The sequence below is a fragment of the Schistocerca serialis genome, chromosome 4 (assembly GCF_023864345.2).
Source record: "Schistocerca serialis cubense isolate TAMUIC-IGC-003099 chromosome 4, iqSchSeri2.2, whole genome shotgun sequence".
NCBI lineage: Eukaryota > Metazoa > Arthropoda > Insecta > Orthoptera > Acrididae > Schistocerca > Schistocerca serialis.
This window is the reverse complement of record NC_064641.1, coordinates 733,037,956-733,059,899: the sequence shown is the minus strand read 5'-3', so window position 1 is coordinate 733,059,899 and position 21,944 is coordinate 733,037,956.

Below are 21,944 nucleotides of genomic sequence, written 5' to 3'. Positions count from 1 at the left end.
CGGAGGGCGCTCTCATTGTGCATCAGGCCAGTGCGTGTGGGGGGCATTTAACCAATGACGAGTGGCCGCGGTGATGACTGACCGACGTCGTGGGTAATATCAAGTGCTGCGACCATATACGGAACATATGTTTTTCTTTTCGGGGGGGGGGGGGGGGGGAGGGGGGGGAATCTGTCTGTTTTTGCGGCATATGTAAAAGTGTCCAGAATGCACAAGTGATGAATTTGTATGGTGCAGGATGCGAACTGTGTTTACTACATCGATATAGTATGTTGATACAATCGATAGTGGTGTTGTAGCCTGGCTGGCTGGCTCGAGACCGCTTTCACGCTGAAAACTTCAAGCTTTAGTCCACATAGCAGAGCTGTGTAAATGAGTAAGTGTCTTTGGCTGTTGTTTCTGTATTTCATTATCTGTAGATCACTTTTGTAGTGTTTAGTTTCATTGGAATAGTACTACTGTATGTTTTTCCAGCCATTTAGATTACTTTGCCGCTGAAATTCTACTAATTTGCCCATCTACAGAGAGTGGTGGACAGTACTCCCACACTGGCAGCAACAATTTGGTGGGTAAATTCAGTAAGAACCAATCAGAATGCTCCATTCACAGGAAGTTCCGTTACATCAGAGAATCACACGACATCCTTTGTGCAGGGCATAGGAGCCTCTACAGGCTGGCTCGAACAAGACTGGGACGAGGTATCTACGGAAAGTTTCATGATGTCTGAGAGTCACGTGATGTCTTCTTTGTTCAAGTATTCACAGACAAGTCCAAGCAGACCAGCCTCCTCTGGTTCGACAGATGGGATGCTGTCACTCACCTCTCATTGTGGCTTTAGAGCATCTCCAGAACAGAATTTATAGGACATCGAAAATTCACAGAGTTTCGAATTATGTTTGAGTTTATTTTTTGCACGTTCTCTTGTGGGATTCGAAATATGTCATGATCTTTTAGATATGTAATTGCTCTGGTTTTACTGTCTGTCCTTAGATACCGATGTGCTTTGAAAATTGAGGAAAATAAGAAATGAGAGCCTTAACATCCCTGACTCCAGTAACAAATATAAACTAAGCCCACTCAGCGTTTCAGTAAAGTGATGAACACCACAGCAGCTGTAGGACTATAATATTTCTCTCTCTGGCAGTGCAATCAAACAAGCAGCTAAAACTCGAAAGTGGTGAGCGTCTTGTTTCGAGTTACAGGGATATTTATTTCGACTTCCAAATATGGTCGTTTAGCCGTGTAATATCAGATATTGCGGCTGATATCGGTTTCGCGATCTATTTCCCACAAAAAGCGCCAAGTGTATCAGGGAGGAAAGTTTGAAGGTTTCACAAGTATGCCACGATCTTTTTGGAGTCAGTGTTCAGTTGTGTTTCGAGTACTAGTTTTGTGACATATACTCATTGTGTGAATCGAACTGTTTAACTAATATTTTTTGTGGTACATCTTCTGAAGCAGCAGCATTTGCAGGGTTCTGTGACAACTTCAAGATATGTATGTGACAATATTGCGCACATTGCTTAAAGCGCCAGATTGAACAAGTCTTGAAACATTTCATGTACAACGACAAGGGGTATCCGTGTGCCACAAAGAAAGAATGCGTGTCAGTGAGGAGGAAGGCTGTGGGTATTTCCAGCGCAACAGGATGTGCTTAGCTTTTCCGCGATGCGGTTGCCAGTGGCCAGTGGCCAGTGTGGAGCAGTCCTGCGCACGGAACGCGAGCGAGGAAGTTTTTCATATATGTTCAGCGTGATTTGTAACAGTGTAACTATGTGGTTTCTTTTGCTATCGAAATAAATAAAAAGTACCGCAATTGTTGAACATCGTCAAAATTGTTTAAACCCAAAGTCAGTTTCGAAGTGTTTTGCTATTTCAGTACTAAGAAAGGAAAATGCTTAAATAGATTTTTTAAACAATGCCTTGTGCACGCTATATTAACCTGCCGTCATGAGGATCTCCCAGTCCTGTATCTAGACACATACTGAAAGAATTCCCACAATTTTTTCCCGAGGCTGCCTTGGGTTACATCGTGGGAGGGGAGGGGGAAGGTCAGTAGCACTGTATGGTGATGGTGTTGTGAACTAGGAAAGTTAGCCTCTGGGCCTCAAGATGAACACCCTGGATCGATTTACCATCTAGTCGTCATCAATGGCAACTCAAATTGTTTAAATAAAGAATGTATGACACTGCACCCAAAATAATATCTTACATCCACCATATCCATCAGCCCAGCACAGACTGAGTCATTTTCCCGTCAATTTACAGATGGGGGAAGGAGGGTAAGTGGGGAGGTGGGCCAGAGTTTCGTTTTTGGAGGTAGCCAAATTGACCTATTTTCGAGCCAAAATTTGAACTTCCTTCCATAGCGTCAGTGCGATGTTGCCACATCTATGCCCACTATTTAGGATCCATCATCATGAATAAATTTGGCAGCAATGTAGAGTGGTGTGGTGTCCCTGCTGCCCTACTGTTGACTCTTTGGTTTCGACAAGTTGGGAGAGGTATTACATCTGTCTCTGTTGTAGGTACTGTCCGCGAGAAGAAAGCTTTTAGCATTAAGAGCAGGGTTCACAAGGGACTCGGAGTGAGTCAGCAGTGGACCAGATCAGGTCTTCCAGCAGGATAATTGACACCTGTCTGTATGGGGATCGGATTCCTGCTGCTGCAGAAGAGGCTTGCACACCAGCATCGACCTTCCTGTGTCACAGGGAGTGGATCGGCGTTGTGCAAATGCTACTTGTCACCACAGGCTGGTGCACACCCGTCATCGAAGAGTTCACTGCTGGGATTGCGTGACTCACCATAGCTGTCACAACTGGGCCGTGTGCATAGGGGCCGCGTCATCAGTGAAACAGAGCGGCAAGTGAGTGGAATTCAACGTGGACAACGGACACCTGTACCACGTGAGGCGAAGGAAAATAAAATGCTTACAAATTGCTGGAGCATCTCTCTGCAGCTATGAGCAGCTCTAAGCCCCCCCCCCCCCCCCCACCCTCCACACACACACACATCCTCCACTCCAGCATTCTCGTACTTCTGGTGACTTTATCTGGTGTTGTAGAAGCGGGCATTGTCTTCGATACAGCAGTCACAAGATTTGGGGTATGATAAACAGTTTTGTTTTGGAGGTACGGGAAGTGCAGAGTTACGTAACTGTTGTTCTTTCACAGTCTCCTGAGATAGGACTCAAGATTCCTAGGTATCTGTAAGATGCAGCCACTGTAATTTGTGAGTCACTTTGCGCCTTGAACGGAGTTTGCGGCGCTAGAGTGATATATTTGTCGTTGTTTCGGCCATGAAGCGAATAAATGTTAGAGTCTAAGTGGAAGGACGTAAGAATTAAGGGTGGTTTTTTCTATGTTGTATTTGAGGGTTTTATTGTATTAAGTGTGAATAGTATTGGCACGACAAGGTGGAGGAGTTTTCCTTTTTCTGGTGGTGCGATGTGTGATATGACATGGTGAAGTGTGAAAGCGTCAAAATGGCAGAGTAAAGAACACAAGGCTTGTCGGAACCTGAAGCGGTGCTGCTTTTATTGGAAAAGGTTGCTCTGTTAACAGTGGATAATATGCATTTAAGTAATCAGTTAGCAGCCAGAGGTGAGCAGTTGTCGTTGCCTCAAGTCCCACAGCAGGAGATGAATCCGGTTGGCGCAGGGTTGATTGTGCCATTTTCAGGTAGAGTATCAGTCGGTGTGCATTCTTTTGTAGAGGATCTGGAAGCGTCGGCTGTGATAAATGACTGGACTGATAATCAATTGTTGTAAGTGGATAAGATGCGGATAGCAAGAAAAGCTAAAACGTATGTGAGGTGTTCTGAGACCTTGAGAAAGGCTACAGGGTTTGAGCAGTTGAAGGAATGGTTATTGCATATATATGTAATAGCTCATGTTAATTTCAAGAAAGGTTGAGTATGATAGTAAAGGGGCGAGGGGAAACTGTTGAGAAATTGGCAGACTGGATAAGGGAGACGACCAAGCACACTTATGAACTGGAACAAATAAGGTTCTGGTACAAGAGGCCAAGCAGAGGACACTGGATGTCGTTTGGAGGGAGTTGCCAGCGAATATGTCTACAAAGGTGTGTGAAGGGACACTGAGCACTGAGGGATTTGTACTCTGCTATTCAGTTGGCAATTCACTGTGAGTAAATATACATAGCATCAGGGCTACGTGATAAGCAGACAATGTTTTGGACTAGCATAAGGTGTTATGTGTTGTACGAGGCATGTCCAGAAGCAGTGTTGGCAGCCACCAGGGAATGGAGGCACAGGTGATTATCAGCAATGTGGAGACTGGAGGGATGGATTTGGTAATGTTAAGCAGTCATTAAACGGCAGAGGGAGACCAAGGTTAACCTAAAGGAGTTCCCATTTAAGTGCTACAAGTATGTAACCAGAGGTGGCATGTTCAGTGGTAGGATTTATAGGAACCAGAAAGTTTAAGTTTTTGTTGGACACAGAGCGCATGTGTCCATGGCTAGTAAGGTCCTACTAGGTCAAATAAAGTTGAACCCATCACATTATTCGTTGCAGGGAGTGGAGGGTGGGGAGGTGATATGTTGGTGTCAGTGCATATCGATTTTAGAATAGGAAAAGTTCAATTTGATCAGTGCGTGGAGGTTGTACCACATGTGAGCAAAGGCTATGACATGATCCTAGCAGTAGATTTCTGGTTGCAGCACCATGTCAACATTGACCTTGAACAGCGAATTGTGAAGCTTAGTGGAATGTTATTTCAGCTAGGGTAAATCATTGTCAATGCAGAACTATTGCAAGGGTCGTTCAATGTAATGAACAAACCAATTGAACTGCGTACATCAGCATTAAGGTTCAGTTTGCGTGGTTGTGTGTCTAGTAGCACCGGAAAGTCGCTTTGGGTGAATGTGAAGTCAAGCCTAACTGCGGGTACAGTGTGTGTTGTCTAACCGTTAGAAGATAATGACGTCTTGGATCCATTATGCTGTTTTGCAAAACGTAGTATTGTACGCACACAGGAGGGGAATGACAGGCGAATAGTTCCCATGAATGTGGATAATTATAGCGTCATGTAATGAATCTGAGGAAAGGGATGTTGAAAGCGAATTTATATGTTCCAGATGAGTAGGACTGGAGCCCAAGGGTCCCCGCAATGAACAACCACAAGTCATAGATAGAACTACATTACCTAAGAAAACTGAGCATTTGGAAGGAATGGAGAAGGAGCAGACAGAAGAATAGGCTATTTTCCTATGATAAAAATGTGGTTCGGATTATTGTTATTCTGATCGATTATCATATTTAAATAGCACTTACAGTCCATATTCTCACAAAATATCTTTTATTTTTATGTAATTAAAACTCAAAAAATCGTAAAATATCATGATCTGGTCACGTGTTCGAAAGCGCTCGGTTGTTGGCTGAGTAAGATGAAGTCACAGACTAGTAGTAAGACGAAGCTATACGTTCGTTATAGGAGCTTTAGCCGAAGCTATGAAGTTTTTACCTACCTTTTCCTCAAACAGCTTAGCTGTTTAGTAATCGAAAACGCAAATACGACATGTAAGTAACAATAGGAAGTCTGTAAGCTGATAGTGGAAGCCTTGCAAAAGTTGATGCATTTATATTTCACCAATTTAGAGCGGCGATATGTGCTACTAAGGACATTCTTTTCTCTGCTCCCACCAACATCATTGAACCCACTCAAAACTAAGGAACTGTAGAACTTCTGAAAATGGGTCCGTATATCGTAACTAGATTGTCCACTGTCAGTCATGAGCTATGACCCAAAGCATAATAAAATTATTCTTGGCAAAATTTAGTGCTGGTTTCCTTCTTGTAAGACACTCAGCAGAGCAGTTGCTTGGGACAGTCGTTCAGTGGCAATAGTTCCGTTTCAGCGGCGCTAGCGAGTGGCCGCTGTTAACTGCTGCACTACAGTTCCGTGTTTACATCTCTGTATTTGTGCTTCGCCGAGTGCTGTCCGTCCGTTAACCTCCGTGTTCGTTCCTATTTCTTGTGATCTGATAGCTGTTTCTGGTCTTGCTGCTGCTAATTGGAATTTCGGTTGTATAACCGAAATTGCGTCGCTGGATTAACCATGGCTACAAACCTCAGGAAGAATACTCTGGTATTTGCTTTTGACAAGGAATCCCGTCCTGTTCAGCCGACATCCCTGGAAATAGATTGGATTACACAGGTGATTGGTCTCAATTCTGAAATCGTCCATACCTGGCAACTGGATCAGGAAAAATACTGTGTTTTTGTCAAGTTAATCGGTGCTGCGACTGTTGATAAAGTGTTGTGAAAGTGGGGCTATGAAGTAGATTTTGTGCATAGAAATAGTTACAAAAGTAAGGTTTTCATCTATAGAGCAGACATTCATTACAAAACCGTTCGTGTCTTGAATCTTCCCATTGAAATTGAAAATGATAAGATAAAGGAAGCTCTTTCAAACTATGGGGACGTTAAATCAATTGTAAATGAAAGATGGTCGCCTCGCTTTAAACTGCCGTGTTTCAACGGGGTCCGCTGTGTAGACATGGACGTTAAGACGAATATTCCGTCTCACATAACTGTTTGTGGGTATAAAGCACAAATTGTTTACACAGGTCAGGAGGCTACATGCCATATATGTAACGAAACCCGCCACTTCAGACAGGAATGTCCGTGGCGAACTGCTGTTCTTAAAAGTAGTTTGATACAGCGTCAGAACCTTACCTTAAATGATCTGTTACCAAATTATAGCCCGGATCAACTGAGCGCCGGTCGGTGTGGCCGTGCGGTTAAAGGCGCTTCAGTCTGGAACCACGTGACCGCTACGGTCGCAGCTTCGAATCCTGCCTCGGGCATGGATGTGTGTGATGTCGTTAGGTTTAAGTAGTTCTAAGTTCTAGGGGACTTAGGACCACAGATGTTGAGTCCCATAGTGCTCAGAGCCATTTGCACCATTTTTTTGTTAACGCAGCGGGCCAAGCTGATGTCTGCCTTCACGATAACAGTCAATTTCCCCCGTTAACAACAAAGGGAAACTCTGTTACCACTTCTCGTGAAACTGAAATGCAACCGAAAAAACTACCTCTGGAGACAACTGATAGTTGTTCAGAGGACGAACTGTCGTGTCCCACTCCCTCACTTCGCAAGCAAAAACAGTGCGATGAGTAGGCAGAGGAACAAATGCGAATGGAACCTGATGAACAGGAAGATAATACACATACGGTAGCAGAAAATGAGAGGGGTGTAATCAGCATTAATTTGCAAGAAACAACAGGTGCAGTAGACGATTGTAAAGATCAGCAGCTATCCGTTAATAAACAAATTCAGGGAGAGGTTGCAAAACTGCAGTCTCCACTTGTTTCCCTCGATCAGGAAGTGAGTGAAATTAATAAAGAACGAGGAAGTGATGGCCAAACAGAAATCACGGTCAACACCTCAGGGCAGGCGCCGGCAACCGAAATTGCGAAAGCGTCTGCTGCTGCTCCAGATAAGCCGAGGAGTAAAATACCGACGCAACCAAATGAGAATGTAGCTCGTAACCAAGGGAAGGGAAAATCCGGTAGGGGCGACCCAAGCCCAAAGAATGTTCGGTCCAAAACGGTCCTACACGAATCACTGGAGGGAAAATCAGAAAGTTCACCAGGAAATGCGGTACAAGAGGAAACATCAGAAGTAGAAAAAATCGTGACAGTAATTAATAAATTGATTGAAGCGTTATTCCAAGTTCAGCCTTCCGTGAAAAATGTTACAGCTTAACTGAACCCCGAACCACAGGAAACTAAATTAGTTCATCAAAACAACTACGTAGTGACAGCACAATGACGCAATCTTATTCTGTCACCACTATAAATATAAATAAAATTACGAGTGGTTTGAAGTTATCGGCCCTTAAGGAATTTTTGTACGAATCCGCGACTGATATTGCCCTATTACAAGAAGTTCTAATTTCGGATTTAGTAATTCTCGGTTTTGTCAGTTAGATAAACGTGTCTCCCGAAACAAGTGTTGGAACAGCGGTTTTGGTGAGGGAAGGGATTACAGTAAGCGAGGTTCAAAAAGGTTTAATGGCTATGAGCACTATGCGACTTAACTTCTGAGGTCATCAGTCGCCAAGAACTTAGAACTAATTAAACCTAACTACCCTAAGGACATCATACACATCCATGCCCGAGGCAGGATTCGAACCTGCGACCGTAGCGGTCGCTCGGTTCCAGACTGTAGCGCCTAGAACCGCACAGCCACTCCGGACGGCCATTAAGCGAGGTGGAACGGCTGGAATCCGGAAGGGGAATAGGACTAAATATCTATGATATGACTATCATCAACTTGTACGCCCCTTCAGAAAGTTCTCACCGAGCTGACAGGGCATGTTTCTTCAAAGATGATCTGATATACTTGTTAAGGAAAACTCCAAGACAGTTATTACCTGGAGGTGATTTTAATTGTGTTTTAAATCGAAAAGATTAGTTACCTAATTTTAATTTCTCAAGTGAACTAAAACAACTAGTTAGTGGTTTAGAATTAAAGGATATATGGGAAATCAAATACCCCTCCATTGTTGAGTTCACTTATGTCACGGCAACATCACGTAGCAGGATTGATAGATTATACATTTCTAAAAATCTTGAAACTTCCGTGACAAAAGTAGAAACCATTCCTACGTACTTTTCAGATGATTCAAGTGTCTTAGCTTGCATAAATCTAACAAGACAGCCGGTTCGCCGATACAAGAATCATTGGAATTTGGACACTTCCTTGTTAGTAAATCAAAATTTAGAAGACCTGATTAAAGAAACGTGGGCAATACGCCTGCGTTCTCGTAGTAGATATGCCACTGCTATTGACTGGTGGGTTAAAATGGCAAAGCCAAAGTTCAGGAAGGTTCTTATTCAATACAGTGCCCAGAGCGCAAGAGAAATGAAATGCACTATAGAATATTACTATTCCGTTTTGAGAGATCTATATGATCAAGTCTCAGTAGGTGCCTGACTTCGCATAGCAAACATCAAAAAAGTCAACGCCAAGTTACTTAATATTAAGAGAAGTCAAATGGAAGGGTTGAAAATAAAATCGAAGGCAAATTCGGTGTCAGAAGATGAAACTACTTCCCTATATCATTTAGTGAAGCATACGAAAAACGGGAGAAGGACTTTTATTGATGAAATTCGAACAAAACACAATACGATTCTCAGAACGGAGCAGGGTATCATGGATGAGATTTATCGCTATTATTGCGAGCTATATTCTGTACATCAAAGTAGTGATGCTTCCTTGGAAGAATTCCTTGACATACTAGCCCCACAGCTGACAGAAGATGACAACGAAAATTTTCTCGAGGTTGTCAGTGAAGAAGACGTGTATGAGACTCTGTGCGCCTCACCACCAAACAAATCCCCAGGACCGGATGGTCTGTCAGCAGAGTTTTACATCCGTTACTGGCCAACAGTAGGTGCGAAAATCACGGACATTGTGAATGAGGTTATTCAGGGTAAAATGATTCCGACTAAGTTTAAAGAGAGTAAAATTGTTCTGGTGCCAAAAAATAATGGAATCAAAGATTTAAATAATTTTCGTCCAATTTCACTTCTGAATTCTAATTATAAATTAATAGGTAGAATAGTAAACAAGATAAAATTATAAGTCAACATCAGAACTGCGCGCAAGGCAGAACCATTTTTCAAAATCTAGCAGAAATCAGGGATATCATTGCAATAACTTCTGTAACAAACATAAAGTGTGCTTTATTATTTTTAGATTTTCATAAAGCGTTCGATGTAGTAAATCATGAATATCTTCTACAGACATTGAAGAAAATAGGTTTCAACGATAGGGTCATACAGTTGATTAAGAACATAGCAACTGGAATAAATGCTAAAATACCAGTGAATTATCAACAATCCAGGCCGATGCAAATACAGCGAGGTGTTCCTCAAGGAAGTCCTCTGTCCATGTCGCTCTTCCCCATTTCGCTGGAACCTTTCCTCCGACATGTTCATGCTAGATTAAGAGGCTTAACATTATTAGGAAATAAAACAGTTATAAGAGCCTATGCTGACGATATAGGGATCATTACAAGGAATAATGACGAGGTAACCACGCTAGCAACAGTGATTGATTCATACTGTAGAGCATCTGGAGCCAATGCAAACGAAAAAACAAGTAAGATGTTAAATCTCGGAGGTTTTGATAATATCAACGTCGAGTGAGCAAAATTAGTCCGACAACATAAAACACTTGGGATCACCCTGACAGCATGTCCCATGAAAATGACGACTTTAAATTGGAAAGTTGCAGCAGATGAAGTGCAAGAAGCCATTATAGAGAATTTAACTCGATATATGAACCAAGTTCAAAGAGCACATTATATCAACCCATGCATCCTTGCTAAAGCTTATTATACTGCCCAGCTGTTTCCATTACCGATAATGATAGCGAGGAGAATAATATCCAAAGTCACCAGCTTTTTGTGGAGAGGTGAAGTGTTCAGAGTACTTGCTAAAGTAGCCACATTAGATCCTAAAAATGGTATGCTAGGATTAACTGATATAACGGATAAAGCCTCTGCACTTTTTATCAAAAGGCAAGTTAATTTAATAAGAGACTCGCGAGAAAGCATAACCAGCCAACTTTTCGAGATCATTAAACCTCGAAGCCTGCTTCCCCCGATTGACGTGCAGAATATCAACAGTCGCTTACAGCATGTGAGGATTTTCTACGTTGAGTTTAGTTATGTAAGTATCGAACTCAGGCAGTCGCGACACTTAACATCAAGTGCCATAATGCGCAAACGAAAGAAAAGCGAAGGAAGGAACAAAATAGAACGACAGTTTCCAAACATTGAGTGGACTGAGATTTGGAAAAACATTAATTCTAATGTGCTCATGTCTAATATAAAAACGTCATTATACAAGACAGTTAACAACATACTTAGCTCCAATGAAATACTGCACGCAATCGGACTCTGTGAAACAAATTTATGTCAACAATGCCATATGGATGACACAATGATTCATAGATACACTTGCAGTAGTTACATGAATAATTGGAAGTGGATCCGGGAGCAAATAGCTCTGATTACAAGAACATCCCCTGAGTATATATCGCTGTCATTGATACACAGGCCTGAAGCACGCTATTTCCCAGAAGCAGAAAACAACGTTGTGTACTGGTTGCTAGGAAATTTTGTTAATTACGTCCTTAACAAATTAGGATCCGATAGCATCATAGAGTTCAAGGTACACATGCTGTGTGAATTCCACAAAATTAGAAGGTATTCGAATCACAAGAAAAAGTTCGGTAATTTGTTAAAATTCTATTTGAAAGAATGGGCATTGGTTAATATAAAAAAGAAGACTGTGTTGACAGTGATGTATTGTAGTTACGTTAAAGATATTATTTAAAATTTTATAGAATATTATCGTGTGTGCTTTTTCTACTTCAGAGAGCAGATTTTGAAATTTATAAGCTAATGTACAGAACTTTTGCGAAAGTTAGATTGTGTGTGTAATAATGTCAAAACACGAAACATTAAAGGTGCATTATTGGCTTATATTAGAAATCTGGAAATAGACAGTTTTTATGGAAATGTTCTTATCGATTGGTTAAAACTATAAGATTCTATCTGATATAATGTAACATTCAATGGCTGGCACATTACCTTGTTCATTTTTGCACTGTGATGTGTAAGTCAGTTTAGCAGTGAAAGACTTATTATGTAGGTCTGATCACTTCAGATACTTAACATTCAATTAATGTCCAGAAAGTGTTGAAAGGCTGGTCACCTATATTATATATCTCCTTTCCACCATTCTCAAGTACTTCAGAAATAGTCTAATATGGTTATTAAATTGTTTTATATTTAAAATTATCCCATCAACTTGCTGATATCCATCATAAAGCGCTATTTATACTTCTATAAAGATTGGAGCTCATGTAATTCAAAGCGCAGATTTTATTTCTTCATGTTGAAGTTTGAATGTCTTTAAAAAACACTTTTCTTGATGTTTAACTTAATTTTTTCTGGTAATTCAGTCAGTAACACACTCTTCTGTTGTCTTTCTTTAACATCAGCATAATTGAATGATCAGACTGTTTATGATTAAAACAGTTCATGTATAACATGTGTACATGGTTAGTACATGAACTTAGTATGTATTTGGAATGTATAAAATTGTTTTTTTAATAAATGTTTTATATAAAAAAGTGGCGCAACGAATAGCGTATCTGAGTGCAGATGCAGATGTCATGTGTTCGACCCCTTGAGGGGTCTTTTTTTTAATCTACCTGAAATACGAAAATAGCGTTAGTACTAACTGATTGTAGCAGTTGTTTCTATTGTGGGACAAGTTGTATATAGCTTCGCATTAGTATTGGTCTGAGAAATGGACAGCAGAGGATCAGCACGTTTACTTTGTGAGCAAACAGCTCACGTTTTTAGAAAGCATTGCTAGTAGTGAAGACATTACCATATGCCCACAGTTCAACGAGACACAGAATGCTGAGGTTATAAAGAGAGATACAAAGCGAGTGCAACATGTAGGCGACACTAATGTAAAGGCTGTGATGTTTGTGGGTGTAAACTAATGTTAGCATCTGGAGCAGACTTACTTCATTTTTATGTAATATGTTGAAAGTGCAAAAGTTTAAACGATAAGGATCCTAGCCAGACAGTACGAAGATAAAAATATTGTTTCTAATAAAGTAAAAAGGGTGTGGTCACATCAAATAGAAAATATCTTTTTGAGCATGACATGTGTGAACAATGACTGCAGATATAAGAGCATGTGAACTGCAAGGAAAACACAACAATATTCTGTTTCTGATCAGTGTCGTGAAGTTTGGTAATTGTGATTTGGTTTTCATATGAGAGGAGTATCGAGCCATTTTACAAATAAGTTAAAATGTTCGTTCGGGTTAGATTCGAACCAGTAGTCTATGGCCATCATATTACGTTATTAGACAGTCTATCACTCTAACGACACAGCTACCAAACAATGGATGTACAGGTGCGTAAAACGACAATTTTCACTAGGCATCTCGGAGGTAAGTTAATCTTAACTTGGCAGTACAACAAATTTTTAATTAAGTTAGTGAACTTGTGTGTGAACGTGGTCGCAATTTGCCAGTACAGTGCAACCACATTTTATGTATCTTCTCATTCTCTGGAAAACTCAAAAACACTTTACACGAATTTTTATAGATGTATTTGTACAGTATGGTACTACAAACCATTTGTAACCCGTTTCCCAAAACATAAATTCCAAAACAACGCATCACTGTGAATTAGCATTATGACTGTAGGAGCACAGAGCTAGCCAGTGACATCACAGGCGTCAAATGACTCTAATGGAGCGTTTGTAAGGTGTCACACAGATAACACACCTTACACTGAATTCCTAAAACAGTTCCGGTCAAATTGATATCTTACACGACATAGTTAGATGAAAATGAATGACTTTTATTGATATGTAAATCGAATAAACAAGCTCACATTTCGTTAATATAAACCACTAACACTCACACTAGTAATTGCACGCAAGTAATTTCCCAGACCCGAACTACGAGACACAGTTCTGACAGTTCTGAGGAAAGTAGAATTTTATGATACCAACGCCCGTCCCATGGGCTGAAACCTTCATATCATGACATTCAGTGGACACAATGCGACGCCGAAGCCGCTGTGCAGGCCATTGACAAAAGTCACCCTTGTCCCTGCTTTTAACGATGACACTTTCTGCAGGAACACGGACGGAGATGGCAGGTAAACATTCGGAGAATCCTAACTCAAAACACTGGTGACTCACTGTAGTCACCTGTGTTAAAGCCCACGTGGAAAAAAGCTGTTTGTCTCAGTATTACGTAGCAGAAGTTGAACTCTGTCATACGAAAGAAACAACACTTGTGATACGCGACAGGAACTGTAGTGGGTGGAGTTATAACAAGTACAAATGCTCTGATTAGCCAGAAAGAAAACGCATGGCCTCCAGCTTTGATACAGGCAAATGCCGTCAGAAAAATTCGCTTTTTTCTTGCAGAAAATTGTCGAGTTATTGAACAATGCGACTCACGCTGCGCTGAGATGATTGCAAGAGTAAATATGTGAACACTTGTACACAGGCTCGTCTAAACTCTTAACGAGTTAAACTGCAAAGGCTCACAGTATGGAGAATTGCACCGAGAACTGAGAGCTAACGCTTGCGAACGATTTGAGGGCACTGACGTACATGCTATTCCAGCTATATAGCGTGTACCATGCCAGTTAACTTAGCTAGGGAATAACTAGGAGTCTCAGCTTCACCGAAGCTTTAGGAAATATATCAGACTGGTGTTTAGCAGTCAAGAGAGATTTAGAATAGATTCTCACGTTCACAGCAGCTACTGCCGCCGAGAACTAAAGACAAACAAGCGCGCTCGCGCTACGCCAGCAAGTGATATTCGAATGACATTCAGAACTGCGGTCGTCTCTTTCTCTTCAATTTTTTCGTACATTCAACCATGACCTGTAGTTGAACAAATTCATGATTGTCGGGATTAACTGAAGCCGAAATGCGAGCTATCCAATCTAACTAAAAGAACTGACCAGCCACTGCAGAGTGTTTTATGCTCTGAAGTTATGAACTGTTAATTGTGCAATTATATTTGCATTGGTATTTTGGTGCCCTATATAGCACCCATTCAATTTTGGATATTTTCATAGTGCATTTTAGCTTAATTGATATCTCTGGCCCCAACTGTATTTAATTTGTTTGTATGTTATCAACCGTCAGACACAGCCATCAGCCATCTTCCTATTAAAGAACCTTAGAATAGTTAGGAATTTCGCTTCACAGTTGTGAACACCCAATGTCAATATTTTACCATTCTGTATGTATGATAATAATGGTTTCTGAGTAAAAATAACATACAGTTACACCTGAACCCGTGCACTAATTTCTGATAGCGATAACGTTTCTCTTATAGGGACTGTACTGGAACCCACATTGAGATCATTGTCTGATTACATCACTGTCCGTACTGCTGCACTCGTCTAAACTCTGCATCGTGAGCTGGTATCTTCCTGCCTTGCAGGCTGTAGGTTCAACACAAATTCTTAAAACACTCCCAGAGTGTCCTTGCTCAACTGTGGTAGGAAGATAAATCAGAACCAGTCTCACACATGTTAGACGTTTTAGCAGGCTTTCAATTATTTGATTTTCATTTCCGTTTTTATAAAAGAATACTGAAATTTGAGAGGAAAAAAAGCATGTTGAGAGTGTGAAACAACATAATTCATCATTTAAGACAATTTCCACAAAATAGTCAAATACCCTACTGTTATGAGAATTCGAAGATCTGTTTTTACCACAAGGACCGTTGTCAGCAACTCCAATAGTTTAGAACAGAATATCAATGGGGAACAAAGCACCAGTTAATCGTGAACCTTATCACATACCAAGGTATTTGCTACCAATAGTGGAGGATTTTATTAACCAATAGCAAGCTGTTGGTACAATGGAATACAGTAGTAATGCTTGTGGAGCTGGGATCGTGGTTGTATCAAAAGTCTGTGGATGGGACAAGGAAATACAGGCTCTGTTGCGCCTTTCGTTAGTTCAACACCAAGGCACTAACGGGTGCGTACCCTATTCCAAATATATCTGATGCTTCTGATCACTTGGGACAGTGCCAGTACTTTTCAACCACCGATATGATGAGCAGTTATCATCAGTTAGAAGTGGTTATGGATGATCGTTTGAAAATTACATTCTCCACGCCTGTGAGCCACTATCAATATAGAAGGATGCCATTAGGTCTAAAGAATGCACACCCAACATTTGAGAGATTGGGGGTGTGCAATGCAGTTTCACGGTTTCTGAAGCTCTGCTAACGACAATGTAAGTGAAGTGCTATAGTTGAGCGCTGTACTGAGTTGTTGGGTATGAACTGTCGATCGCCGTGATGGAGCAGGGAGCTGGGAGAACGCAGGTCTCCGTAGTGCAAGTGACAGACTGCGGGTTCTTCAGCAATTAGATCCTATTTTACAGCAGACTCACCTCTGGCAGTTTATTAATGTAAACTCGGGCGGGGGAAATGCGGCTTCGGAATTTATGGTACGGAGAGTCTTATGTGTTTTTGGTTTTAAGGTACTGGATCAGCTGTTCTCGGAAACGAGTATGTAACATTCTCTTGTCCCTTTATAGGCTGCTGGTTGCTATGGAGTAACAGCTTATCCTAAGAGTCAGCTTTTGATAATATTTGCATGTACGAGTATAGGTTTCAATTTGTGGTTTCATTGAATTAAATGGATGTCACCGTGAACATTCTTTCTGGTTAATTCAAAAGTACCTTGAATTTCCACAGTAGCTGCTAACAATATTGGCACATTGTGATTTCAGTTAGTAGTTTTAAGTAATTAAGTGAGTGTCACTAGGAACTTCTTCCTGTTTAATTCAAGAGTACCTTTGATTTCCACTGCGCAATATTATCTACCGCAGTTATCAGATTCTTTTGCTTTACAGATAAAACTAGACGCCATATTCCATAATTACATTAGGAATAAATCCACATCAAAAACATTGCAACCTCACGTCGCATATAGGTACTGTAACTGATAGTACTGTTACCAATATTTGACACGAGGCTGTAACGTTTCTGATATCGTTTATTCCTAGTGTAATTATGGAATATCATTTTTGGTTTTACACGTGCAAAGGAAAAGACTCTGACAATTGCAGTATATAATATGTAATATCAAACATTTGCCTGAAAATTACTTATGGTCGAAATTCACTAATCGCGCGATTTATATAAAACACTTTTACGCTCCCCCCCATGAACCATGGACCTTGCCGTTGGTGGGGAGGCTTGCGTGCCTCAGCGATACAGATAGCCGTACCGTAGGTGCAACCACAACGGAGAGGTATCTGTTGAGAGGCCAGACAAACGTGTGGTTCCTGAAGAGGGGCAGCAGCCTTTTCAGTAGTTGCAAGGGCAACAGTCTGGATGATTGACTGATCTGGCCTTGTAACAATAACCAAAACGGCCTTGCTGTGCTGGTACTGCGAACGGCTGAAAGCAAGGGGAAACTACAGCCGTAATTTTTCCCGAGGGCATGCAGCTTTACTGTATGATTACATGATGATGGCGTCCTCTTGGGTAAAATATTCCGGAGGTAAAATAGTCCCCCATTAGGATCTCCGGGCGGGGACTACTCAAGAGGATGTCGTTATCAGGAGAAAGAAAACTGGCGTTCTACGGATCGGAGCGTGGAATGTTAGATCCCTTAATCGGGCAGGTAGGCTAGAAAATTTAAAAAGGGAAATGGATAGGTTGAAGTTAGATATAGTGGAAATTAGTGAAGTTCAGTGGCAGGAGGAACAAGACTTCTGGTCAGGTGACTACAGGGTTATAAACACAAAATCAAATAGGGGTAATGCAGGAGTAGGTTTAATACTGAATAGGAAAATAGGAATGCGGGTAAGCTACTACAAACAGCATAGTGAACGCATTATTGTGGCCAAGATAGATACGAAGCCCACACCTACTACAGTAGTACAAGTTTATATGCCAACTAGCTCTGCAGATGACGAAGAAATTGAAGAAATGTATGATGAAATAAAAGAAATTATTCAGATTGTGAAGGGAGACGAAAATTTAATAGTCATGGGTGACTGGAATTCGAGTGTAGGAAAAGGGAGAGAAGGAAACATAGTAGGTGAATATGGATTGGGGGACAGAAATGAAAGAGGAAGCCGCCTGGTAGAATTTTGCACAGAGCACAACATAATCATAACTAACACTTGGTTTAAGAATCATGAAAGAAGGTTGTATACATGGAAGAACCCTGGAGATACTAAAATGTATCAGATAGATTATATAATGGTAAGACAGAGATTTAGGAACCAGGTTTTAAATTGTAAGACATTTCCAGGGGCAGATGTGGACTCTGACCACAATCTATTGGTTATGACCTGTAGATTAAAACTGAAGAAACTGCAAAAAGGTGGGAATTTAAGGAGATGGGACCTGGATAAACTAAAAGAACCAGAGGTTGTACAGAGATTCAGGGAGAGCATAAGGGAGCAATTGACAGGAATGTGGGAAATAAATACAGTAGAAGAAGAATGGGTAGCTTTGAGGGATGAAGTAGTGAAGGCAGCAGAGGATCAAGTAGGTAAAAAGACGAGGGCTAGTAGAAATCCTTGGGTAACAGAAGAAATATTGAATTTAATTGATGAAAGGAGAAAATATAAAAATGCAGTAAGTGAAACAGGCAAAAAGGAATACAAACTTCTCAAAAATGAGATCGACAGGAAGTGCAAAATGGCTAAGCAGGGATGGCTAGAGGACAAATGTAAGGATGTAGAGGCCTATCTCACTAGGGGTAAGATAGATACCGCCTACAGGAAAATTAAAGAGACCTTTGGAGATAAGAGAACGACTTGCATGAATATCAAGAGCTCAGATGGAAACCCAGTTCTAAGCAAAGAAAGGAAAGCAGAAAGGTGGAAGGAGTATATAGAGGGTCTATACAAGGGCGATGTACTTGCGGACAATATTATGGAAATGGAAGAGGATGTAGATGAAGATGAAATGGGAGATATGATACTGCGTGAAGAATTTGACAGAGCACTGAAAGACCTGAGTCGAAACAAGGCCCCCGGAGTAGACAATATTCCATTGGAACTACTGACGGCCGTGGGAGAGCCAGTCCTGACAAAACTCTACCATCTGGTGAGCAAGATGTATGAAACAGGCGAAATACCCTCAGACTTCAAGAAGAATATAATAATTCCAATCCCAAAGAAAGCAGGTGTTGACAGATGTGAAAATTACCGAACTATCAGCTTAATAAGTCACAGCTGCAAAATACTAACACGAATTCTTTACAGACGAATGGAAAAAGTAGTAGAAGCCAACCTCGGGGAATATCAGTTTGGATTCCGTAGAAACACTGGAACACGTGAGGCAATACTGACCTTACGACTTATCTTAGAAGAAAGATTAAGGAAAGGCAAACCTACGTTTCTAGCATTTGTAGACATAGAGAAAGCTTTTAACAATGTTGACTGGAATACTCTCTTTCAAATTCTAAAGGTGGCAGGGGTAAAATACAGGGAGCGAAAGGCTATTTACAATTTGTACAGAAACCAGATAGCAGTTATAAGAGTCGAGGGACATGAAAGGGAAGCAGTGGTTGGGAAGGGAGTAAGACAGGGTTGTAGCCTCTCCCCGATGTTGTTCAATCTGTATATTGAGCAAGCAGTAAAGGAAACAAAAGAAAAATTCGGAGTAGGTATTAAACTTCATGGAGAAGAAATAAAAACTTTGAGGTTCGCCGATGACATTGTAATTCTGTCAGATACGGCAAAGGACTTGGAAGAGCAGTTGAATGGAATGGACAGTGTCTTGAAAGGAGGATATAAGATGAACATCAACAAAAGCAAAACAAAGATAATGGAATGTAGTCTAATTAAGTCGGGTGATGCTGAAAGAATTAGATTAGGAAATGAGGCACTTAAAGTAGTAAAGGAGTTTTGCTATTAGGGGAGCAAAATAACTGATGATGGTCGAAGTAGAGAGGATATAAAATGTAGGCTGGCAATGGCAAGGAATGCGTTTCTGAAGAAGAGAAATTTGTTAACATCCAGTATTGATTTAAGTGTCAGGAAGTCATTTCTGAAAGTATTCGTATGGAGTGTAGCCATGTATGGAAGTGAAACATGGACGATAAATAGTTTGGACAAGAAGAGAATAGAAGCTTTCGAAATGTGGTGCTACAGAAGAATGCAGAAGATTAGATGGGTAGATCACATAACTAATGAGGAAGTATTGAATAGGATTGGGGAGAAGAGATGTTTGTGGCACAACTTGACCAGAAGAAGGGATCGGTTGGTAGGACATGTTCTGAGGCATCAAGGGATCACCAATTTAGTATTGAAGGGCAGCGTGGAGGGTAAAAATCGTAGAGGGAGACCAAGAGATGAATACACTAAGCAGATTCAGAAGGATGTAGGTTGCAGTAGGTACTGGGAGATGAAAAAGCTTGCACAGGATAGAGTAGCATGGAGAGCTGCATCAAACCAGTCTCAGGACTGAAGACCACAACAACAACAACAGCAACGCTACAGCCTACTACGGACCATGTTTGCTTTTATGGTCTATTAATACTACGCATTTGACAGCACAATTAACCTTATTTCTCCGAAATGCTTAACGTTAATGCGGCGGCTATCGATTTTACATTTTGCCAGGAGAAAGTGAAACAAACAGTTTGGAACTCTATAGTGTTTCTCTTTTTTTCACAAAGGACAGAACTGCAGTGTTACAGTGAAACCCTGCTTTCGCTTCACCGTGGATCATTTAACTCGTCACTTCCAAAGTAGCAGAAGATGAATTATCAGTTTGGTTGGAAGCATTTGGTTTTCTGACGAGTCCTCAAGGTTTCGTGCGATATTTTTATTACGCTTTTACAAACAATAACATTCACTTCTAACCATAATATCCGGTCTTTACACAAATTAAGCGTTTTTGTTTTATTACTTTTGTTTAATCCAGAAGAGATACCGAAACAATATCCAGAAAAGAAGTATAATACGAGGGTTGCCCAGAAAGTAATTCATCGTATTTTTTTCTGCAACAATTCTTTATTGAACATAATGAGAATCACATACACGAAAGAATTGTATTTTATCTACACACCCTACTTTTCCCCGTAATCTCCATCCCGTTCTATGGCCTTCCTCCAGCGCGAAACAAGGGCGTGTATTCCGTGTCGGTAACAATCCTTGTCATGGTGGTTCACTGTGTGAATCACCTCCTCATAGTCCTCAAAACGTCTTCCATGAATGGCATCCCTTAATGATCCAAACAAGAAGAAGTCAGAGGGCGCTTGGTCAGGCTTGTAGAGTGGATAGGGTAAATCTGTCCAACCTTGTTTTGCGACGTGTTCAGCAGTCCTTAGACTTGTGTGAGGCTGAGCGTCACCGTGTTGCATCACAACACCTCCTGGGTTGCTGTGGCGCCGATGTCAGCAGAAGCGCATCTCGGGTTTTGTTAATGTGTTGACATATGTTTCTGAATTAATGATACATCAATGAGAAGCACAATTTCACAGTCCCTGAACACGGTGATCATGACCTTACCGGAAGAAGCAATTGCTTTAAATTTTTTCTTCTGTGGGAAGTGGGAATGGAGCCATTCCATCGACTGTCGTTTTGGTTCTGGCTCAAAATGGTGAACCCGGGTTTCATCAACTGTCACAATCCGGGACAATCAGGCCTCTCCCTCAGCTTGAAAAAGTTGCAACAAATCAAGACAAATGTTTTTCTGTGCGATTTGTGATCCACCGTTAGACACCGCGGGACCCATGTTGCACACACTTTTCAATATCCAAGAGTGCGGATAAAGTCACCCACGCTTCCTTCGCTGATTGACAGATGCAGCGCCAACTGCCGAGCCGTAATGCGTCTGTCCTCGCGTATGACATCAACAGCCTCGCTGCAACAAGTCAGATGTGACAGCCGTGAATGGTCTCCCCGAAAGCTGCAAATCGTGGAGCTCCGGCGAACCGCCTTCTGATGATCACACCCTTCGTGCCCGGTAACTAACTGTACTTCTGTCGACAGCATACGCTCCATAGACTTTGCACAAGCGTTTGTGAATATTAACCACAGTTTCTCTTGTTCAAAAATGGTTCAAGTGACTCTGAGCACTATGGGCCTTAACATCGATGGTCATCGAACCCCTAGAACTTAGAACTACTTAAACCTAACTAACCTAAGGACATCACACACATCCGTGCCCGAGGCAGGATTCGAACCAGCGACCGTAGCGGTCACGCGGTTCCAGACTGAAGTGCCTAGAACCGCAAGGCCACACCGGCCGGCTACAGTTTCTCTCTTTGGGGTGACAAATTCAATGATGGCACATTCTGTGTAACGTACGTCACCTACAGACCCCATTTTGAAACTGTCCTGCAGCTACACTAT